This window comes from Leucoraja erinacea, chromosome 17 (assembly GCF_028641065.1).
Source record: "Leucoraja erinacea ecotype New England chromosome 17, Leri_hhj_1, whole genome shotgun sequence".
NCBI classification, from domain to species: Eukaryota; Metazoa; Chordata; class Chondrichthyes; order Rajiformes; family Rajidae; genus Leucoraja; species Leucoraja erinaceus.
This window is the reverse complement of record NC_073393.1, coordinates 39,658,595-39,666,864: the sequence shown is the minus strand read 5'-3', so window position 1 is coordinate 39,666,864 and position 8,270 is coordinate 39,658,595. Positions and strand designations below refer to the sequence as shown.

Here is an 8,270-nt window from a genome sequence, read left to right as displayed (position 1 = left end):
CTGTTACGCTCGGGAGCATTTCGATGCATAACTAACAGAAAATATGCATTTAATCCGATGGATACGAACTTTCAATGAAACTAAATCAAAAGAGTTCGAAAAATAGCAAAGCGACAGCATAAAATCTACCAACAGAAGTCGAATACATTATAAGATACTGCCACGGGGAACATTTTAATCATGCATACCTAACCGAAAATGTGCATCTAATCAGATGGACACGAAATTTCACATCAAAAGACTTGGAAAAAAGTGCATAGTATTCGGTGCAAAGCCCTTTGCAAATGTTGGAAAACATTGTGGGAGAACAAAAAGGAAACATAATCCGGGCAAGCAAGGGGGGGGGGGAGGAGGAGGCATCAACAGAGGGCTCGGCACTTCCTTCCTTCCTTCCTTCCCTCACGTGATTCCATGCCCGGGGGGGGGGGGGGGGGTCAAAGTGCGGAAAAGAAGTTGTTGACTGCGCTGGCATTAAAAGATAAATCAGTGCACACGCACTGGGAGCTTCACCGATATCTAATCTCTGAATCAACGCTCTGCTCTAAGATCTTTGCTTTGAATTGCTTTAAATGTTGGCCTTAAAAAAAGGAAAACACTTCCGGTAGGCGGCGCAACCAATCGGGCGCCCCGTTACAGGCGACCTCGGCCGCGTCGCCACGTGACGGCGCGCCGGCCAATGGGATGCGCGCTTTCATCCGTGCCCGCGGAAAGTCAAAGGCCGTTTGGAAACGTTTTTTTTTCCTTCCTAATGTTTCGAAATCATTCCCCTCAGATTAAAGTGGCGGTTTTCCTTCGTGTCGTGGTGCTAGAGTGGAGTTGGTGGCATTTTGAACTCTAACGCCGAGAGAGAGAGAGAGTTGTGCGTGTTCTTATGACCGGTTTTATTTATTCCGAAGGAGGTTGAAAAGGGGGAGGGAAGGAGGGAGGGGAGGAAATTTCCGGCCAAGATCGGAGTGGTGCGGATTGAGTCTGAAAACATTCGGCTGGGCCCCGGAGTGGGACCGTGAATGGGAGCACGCAACCCTGGGCTCGCCTGAGGAGAGAGGGGTCGGGATCCCGGCCACACTGGAGCTGTAAGTACAACGCGACTGCGGCAAAAAGGCAAGACTCAAATAATCTGCACGCACTAGACTGTGTTGTGTGTAGCACAGTGATTGTGTTGGGAACGTGTGTTTGCATTCCTGTGCTCATGGTCCTGAGCCATGCGCCATGTAATTAACAAAGTCTTTGGTTCATGTGCTCAAATTAAACATGGAATCATTTTTTCCCCAAACACGTAATCAAATGTGCATCAATATTTGCTAAAACTTGGAAGGTTTGCAGTTATGTGAAGTATGCGATTGATTAAATTATTCGATTATTTCTGGTACTTTGTTCTTGTTTGGGTATAATTTGGGGGTTTATTGTTCTGCAGTGATGTGATCAGACCAATTAAAGATTTTGATAAACATAGGAAACACCTAAACAATGAATAATTTGGGAGGAAATTGCGTGCAATTAATTATTACCTAGTGTTTGTAAATAACCCTTTGTTATAACGTACATCCAAAATGTAAGTGATCAGCTTTCACATCAGTATCTGTTTTTGTCAAGAATGTAAAGAGAATATGAGTGGAAGCAAAGATTTCTAATATTTATCAAAGTACTACTTTTTATGAGAAGAGTTTGCAGGAAATAAAAACAAATACTGTAAATGATCAGTCAAGAAGCAGTTAACATTTGGGGTCAATTACCTTTTCAATAGATGAAACTGAATATTATGTTGAGTCGCTCACAGATTTTAACAAAGTGGGTGATATTTGTAACACAATGAAGATCATCACATTAAGTAAGAGAGTACCTTGCAAGTAGAGTGGAAGAGTTTTTTGATATTTGGAAGTTTTTGGTATATTGTAATTGTAACAAAATTCAGTGAAAACATTTAGTATGCTATTCGGCCAAATCGTACCATACATGCGCACATCAACTAGGGTAAAAGAATAAATAAATGCAGTGCAAAATGTGGTGTTACATCTACAGACAAAATGCAAGGGCTGCGCAAGGTCGATTGGACAATCAGGTATTCATCCTTGGCTTAAGAGAGGTTGATTCAAGAGTCTTTTTACAGTGGGAAGAAGCTGTTATTGAATCTCGTGGTACGTGCTTTCAAGCTTTTGTATCATCTGCCTGGTGGGAGAGGGAAGACGAATGAATGACTGACATGAGAATTGTCCTTAATTGTGTTGGCTGCTTTCCTGAGGCAGCAGGAAGTGTTGATGGAGTCAGCTGGGGAGGGGAGGTTGATTTGCACGATCAACTGGGAATCATTCACAACTCTGCATTTTGGGGCAGAGCAGGTACCATACCAAGTTGTAATGCATCTGAAAACAATGTTTTCTGTGGTACATAAAGAGAAATTGGTAAGAGGCAGTGGGGACATGCTGAATTATGGCACACGATTAGGCCATTTGGCCTATTGAGTCTATGCTGCCTCTGTGCATGTCAATCCATTCAGTCTAACTTTACTGGCCTATTGTAGTGATGGCATATTTATTACATTACAGTGCCTATCCTATCTTTCCTTTGATGTGATATTCTGTGCTGCCATCAGTATTTTAGACAGCATGTTCCAAGTCATTAACATGTTCTGTTTAGTGTGGTTTTTTTTTAATTTCTTTTTGCATTTGTGGTTTTTCTAGACTGATTTTGTTTTTGTCCTTTCCTTCCTCAGTCCTCCTCCTCTTTTATTACGTTCTGTGAATAATGCAGTTCAGTGTTACAGGTGGTAGCGGTTGTAAAAGTTCAAGTAAAAACTAATTATTTAAGGGGCCAGGATGGTTTGTGCATATTAACATTATTAAAGGATTGAAGATGAGTTTTATTTTCCTCACTCCATTGACTTTTTAGCAGAGTGGTCTGAGATGACAAGCGTTATTGTTCCAGCAAATCGCTAATTGCAATTGAATATCTTTCTACATTTGGGGCCTCATGATGTTTGGCTTCATATGCTGAGACCCATTGCTTCTATCAGTCTGAAGGGTCTCAACCTGAAACGTCACCCATTCCTTCTATCCAGAGATGCTGCCTGTCCCGCTGAGTTACGCCAGCATTTTGCGTCTAGCTTTTATCCACAGTTGACACCAGGCAAGGCTTGCGCATTACCCCTTTCTTACCTGTCCAATTACCTCCACCTTTTTGTCATGCTATTGTGTATCATCTAATCTGTTTCTCTCCATATTAAAAATTCAATTATTGCTATTTTTTCACAGTTTAAATAAATAATCCTTGATATGAAACTAACTCATTTTCTTTTTGTACAGATACTGCCCAGCCTGCTGAGTGTTCCACCATTTTCTGTTTGTATTTAATATTTCTAGATCAGCAGTTTATTTTAGACAAACAGTTCTATCTTGAGACAAACCCCTCCATTTCAGGACAAACATTTTGTTTTGCAGTCTATGGAACTGCTTTCCTGAAGTAGTGTTGGGATTGCATTTCTTGGCAGTCTGTTTAGATTTATCTGTCTTGTTAATAACCGAGATAATCTTTGATACTATTGATGCTATTACTATATTTGTAATCATCTCACCAAGTGGCATATGAAATCTAGTTGGCCTCTATGATTTGGATTCCTGCATGTACACCCTGTATCACTGGGGAAAATGTGAATGTGATTTGTTTCCTTTCCTGATGCCTTGGCCAGTTAATAATAAAACAAGTCTTTCCTGGTCATTTTAACAGTTTACTTATTTATCTAATCTCAGTTGGAGTAGCAGTAGGGATATTACAGTTTATATTAAAGTACATGGATTAGAGACTCTTGCCAAAATTGAGGTGTTGGCTGAAGGTTGGATTGTGCTTGACTCGAGTTAAATTTCCTACTGATGTGCAGAGATGAAAGTTTACCATTTTGATCAGGTTCTGAAGAGCAACTAATGTTGTATTACACCCTAGCAAAGACTTCAAAATGAGGGAGAGACCTGGCGTGCTTAAAGCAAAAGGAATTAATCTGTTTGTTATCGGACAGTGTAGTCTTTCTTCCATCTGTCTCGGGGTCAGCTGATATGGCAGACATGATGGAGAACTGGTTGTATCTGTCACAATATCACCTTCTGTCTGGGAAACTGGATCAAGTTTCAGCCGTGCAGTAATCCACAATAAGAGTCTGTTTAGTTCCTCTAAATGCAGAACTGACTGGAATTATAGCTTTAAAATGAAACATTGTTTTGATGTTGTTGGCAGTAGACCTCAAGTTTGAAATACAACAAATACAATTTCAGGTGAAAACGTAACTGTAATGCAGGAAATGGGGGAGGAATTTGCTGTTGCATTATTTTAAATTGTCAAATGTTGTCTGCCTATTTTAAACTTTCATTAATATTGGAAATATTGTCAACATAGCATTTGAGTGCCAGAAAGAAAATTGAAGTAATTATAAATGTTTTCTATTTTTACTCCATGAAGGAGTAACTCATCTGTGTGGCCGTGATTTTGTTTGATAGTGGTGGGTTACCTTCCAGTAGTGGTGATGCTCCTCAAACAGATTGCCCAAATAGGCTTGATTGACTTAAAAATCTCATTATACTCCAAAAATGAAAACCCTACATCATTCCATTAAGTTATGTGACATAGAGCACTGTAAATTGATAACTGACTCTGCATATTTGGAAAAAAATCTTTTAGTTCATTGTTTCTTTGTACATTTTCCTGGCTTGGGTAATGTTTTTTATTTCAAAGAAAACACACACTGGTGCAGTAGTCACTACTGCCTCCTGTTTCCTTGTGTTTGTTCGAGTGATGCTTATGTGCAGTTCGCACATTTTCTCTGTCTGGGTGTCATCTGGATGCTGCTGTTTCCTCTCTCAACGAAAGAAGCGACCATTGGTTAATTGGCTATCAGAAATTACCCTGAGAGTTGGTAAGTGGCAGGAGAATCTGGTTGGAGTTGATAGGCATGAGGGGGAGAAACAAATTTTTGGAAAATAAATACGATATTGGAATTAATGAAGAATGTTCTAAGAGGCATTGTAGACTCAATGGGTGAATGCTCTCCACTTATGTCCAATGAAAATAGGGAATTGATTGCCAATTTGGAAAGTGGTACTGCCTTAATCACTCCAGGTGAGACAGACTCGCAAACACCTCCTCTAACCTCAACTATTGCATCCAGTGTCCCTGATGTGGACAACTGCATCGGCAAAACAAAGCATGGACTCGCGATCGTTCCGCTGAACACTTACGCTGGGTCTGCATCTCAGCACCCCCGCGCCAGGCAATCTGACCCTGGGTCAGGGCTGGTTGAAACTTTCTGAGTCGTTTGGAGCTCCCGACATCAGTCTCTACGCGAGACTGCGAGCTCCTTGATGGTGAAATCCGCAGACCGTAGTTGGAGTGTCAATCCCAGGCAAGGGATCGCAGGCTCCAATGGTAAGTCTACAGCCCCGCGGAGGGGTTCAAAGTCAGTCCCAAGCAAGGCCGCCAGCTCCATGATGTTAAGCCGCAGAACGACCGGAGATACGATCCGGAAAACAATCGCATCTCCGGCAAGGTAAGAGATTGAAATAACGTTTCCCACCCCCCACATAAAATAAACTAGAGAACACATACTTTTAAAACAAACTAAAAATAATAAACGAAAGATGAAAGCACAGACAGAATGTTGGCGAGGCTGCCATCGTGCGACGCCCCCTTTCCCCATGCCTCCTTTCCACCACTAATATCCTGTTAACCAGATCCACAGTTCGCAACAATATTGTTTTTTTGGCACACACCATTTGTAGCCAACAATTTGCCCATCAAACTCTGCCTGGGAACATCTGTTGCCGGCCCTGATTTGACCTGGTGTTTCCTTGCTTCCCTTCTTCTCCCCCCCTACACACATAGATAATCAGTCCGAAGAAGGGTCCTGACCCAAAACATCACTCGTCCATGTTCTCCAGAGATGCTGCCTGTCCCCGCTGAGTTACTCCTGCACTTTGTATTCACCTTTGGTATAAACTGGCATCTGCGGCAGAACTTGGCTTCTGCTTTGTGAAGGCTGTGCAGTTCCATCCTTAATATTGCCTGAACCTTTTTTAGTATGTCCCTTTAAACCTTTCTTCGTTTCAGAGCTTGTGGTCATTTGCCCTAATACTTTCATTTTCCATATTAATTCTTTTACAGATATTGCTGCAAGAGTCTTGGAATGTTTTGGCAGTTTTAGAAGTGTTTTGGAAATACAAGTCACTTTTTCAGCAAGAGTTCTTGTGACCTGTGATGCATGTGAAGTGTGTGTGTGTGTGTGCGCGCGCGCTTGCGCGCTATCTTTTACCTCCTAAGTTATTTCTATGATGTTAAAATCAGGCTGATCTAATAACTTCTCATTGTGATTATTAGTGCAAAATTCCAATTGCTTTTCGGAAATCATCTTATGAATACTTTCAGGCCTCAATCACAACCCTTCTGTCGTGGCAAACTGAACTGCTCCAGATATAGTTGTCCTGCCTAACCTTTCTTAAAGCCTGGTATGTAGTGAAATTATAAAGTAGATATTAAAAAAAATAAAGACAAACTTGGAGTATCTCAGTGGGTCAGGCAGAATCTCTGGAGAACATAGATAGGTGATGTTTTGAGTCTGGACTTTTCTTCAGACTGATCTTTGAATGCCTACTTTGAAATAGATCTCCTCTGTTCCACTGCAAAATTTCATCAAGGTTTTCCTAGTTTGAAAAAGTTCTCATCAGTCTTAAGATGTATGCCGACCCGAAACGTTACTTATCCATGTTCTCTAGCCATTGTGCCTGACCTGCTGAGTTCCTCCAGCACTTGGTGTATTTTATTTTGTAAACCAGCCTCTGCAGTTTCTTGTAGCTGACAAACCTGTATCTTGTCTTGCAAGGTATTGCAGTAACTTATGCTGAGGCATAATAACTGAAGAAGAGGCCTAGTATATGGATATGTATTTCCTCTTTGGTTATAGAGCAAGGAAGAAAATACATTAAAGAATCTGGTTGATATTTATCCTCTGAAATGGCTGACCAAGCCTCTCTGGTCAAGGGCAATTAAAGATGGGCAAGTGATGCTGGCGTCAGCAATGGCCTGATCCTGAGAAATGAATAAGTAATAACAAAAGCATAGCAGGAGACTGTTCTCTCCATCATCCATGTGCAAATTGTTCAATAGTGCTATTAATTCCACTTTCCTTTTTCTGTCATAGAAACAGACAGCTTGGCACGAGTCCATGCCGACCATCAAGCACTCATCTACACTTAATTCCACATTCCATTTAACTTTTGGCATCCCAATCAGTTCTAGCCCCACCTGCCATCCAACTAAACTAAAATCTGTTTATTGTACCTAATTGACCTGCCAGTCAGCATATCTTTGGCATGTGGGATGAAACCTGAGCAACCAGGGGAAACTCCAGTAATCACAATGAGAAGGTGCAAACTTCACACTGACAGCGCCCAAGGTCAGAATCAAACCCTGGTATCCAGATCTGCAAAGCAGCAGCACTCACTGCAACAGTACTGCACCACACATTGTTTTTCTTTAAGTATTTCCTGATTTGCATTTAGAAAATTAATCCCCTTCCTTTAATACAAATTGGGCAGTGCTTTACAGAGCTGTTGAAAATAAATGTTGAATTTTCTTTTTCAATCAAAGAAAGTGCAATTAGAATAGAAAATCCTTCAACTACACTAATCAGACAGCATGTTTTCCACAGAAGTAACCTTATTTCCAGTATTCTATTTTTTTTCCTTCAGATTTCCAATATCTGCAGTATTTTGATTTTGTATAAAATTATGTTACTTTCTGTGAATGGAAATAAATTGCTCTTTGAATGCTTTATCAAAGCTAATGACAGTAAACATCCATTAAGTCCTTTATCTCCTGATTTATGGGAGAAAAACCCAGCTTTCGCCTATTATCCTAGGTACCTTTCTAATGTGTTTTGTGCTGCTTCTTCAAGTTCTTTGCGTGCTGCATAGAGTATGCTGATCAGAATTGTACACATCTCAGTTGCAACATGATTGTTGTTGCATAAAGGGTTGGCATGATTTATGTATTTTTCTATTGGAAAAGCTAAAGATCTTGATTTTTAAAATAGCCTTCTTTACTTACCTTGCCACTCCCAAAGATTTGTGGGCAAATCACTTTCTGGTTTTTGTGCCTGCATTATTTTTTTTTTAAACCTTCATTTAGTTCATATTGCTTCTGTTTCTTTCTATCTCAATATGTGCCTCAGTCATCAGTTGTTTTTCCATTCAGATTAAGGTCCTACAGGGAAGATATTTGATTCAAAGCACGCT

The 8,270-nt window shown here is 40.6% G+C and overlaps 1 protein-coding gene across 1 annotated transcript in view; it reads left to right on the top strand.

Annotated features, from left to right (window-relative positions):
• Window positions 1-675: 675 nt before the first annotated feature.
• The window catches only part of ankrd11 (ankyrin repeat domain 11), a 155,196-nt gene continuing 147,601 nt past the window's right edge, over window positions 676-8,270 (top strand). The window contains 2 exon segments of the mRNA XM_055649022.1: window positions 676-899; window positions 932-1,073. The gene's annotated coding sequence lies outside the window, so the exon portion shown is untranslated.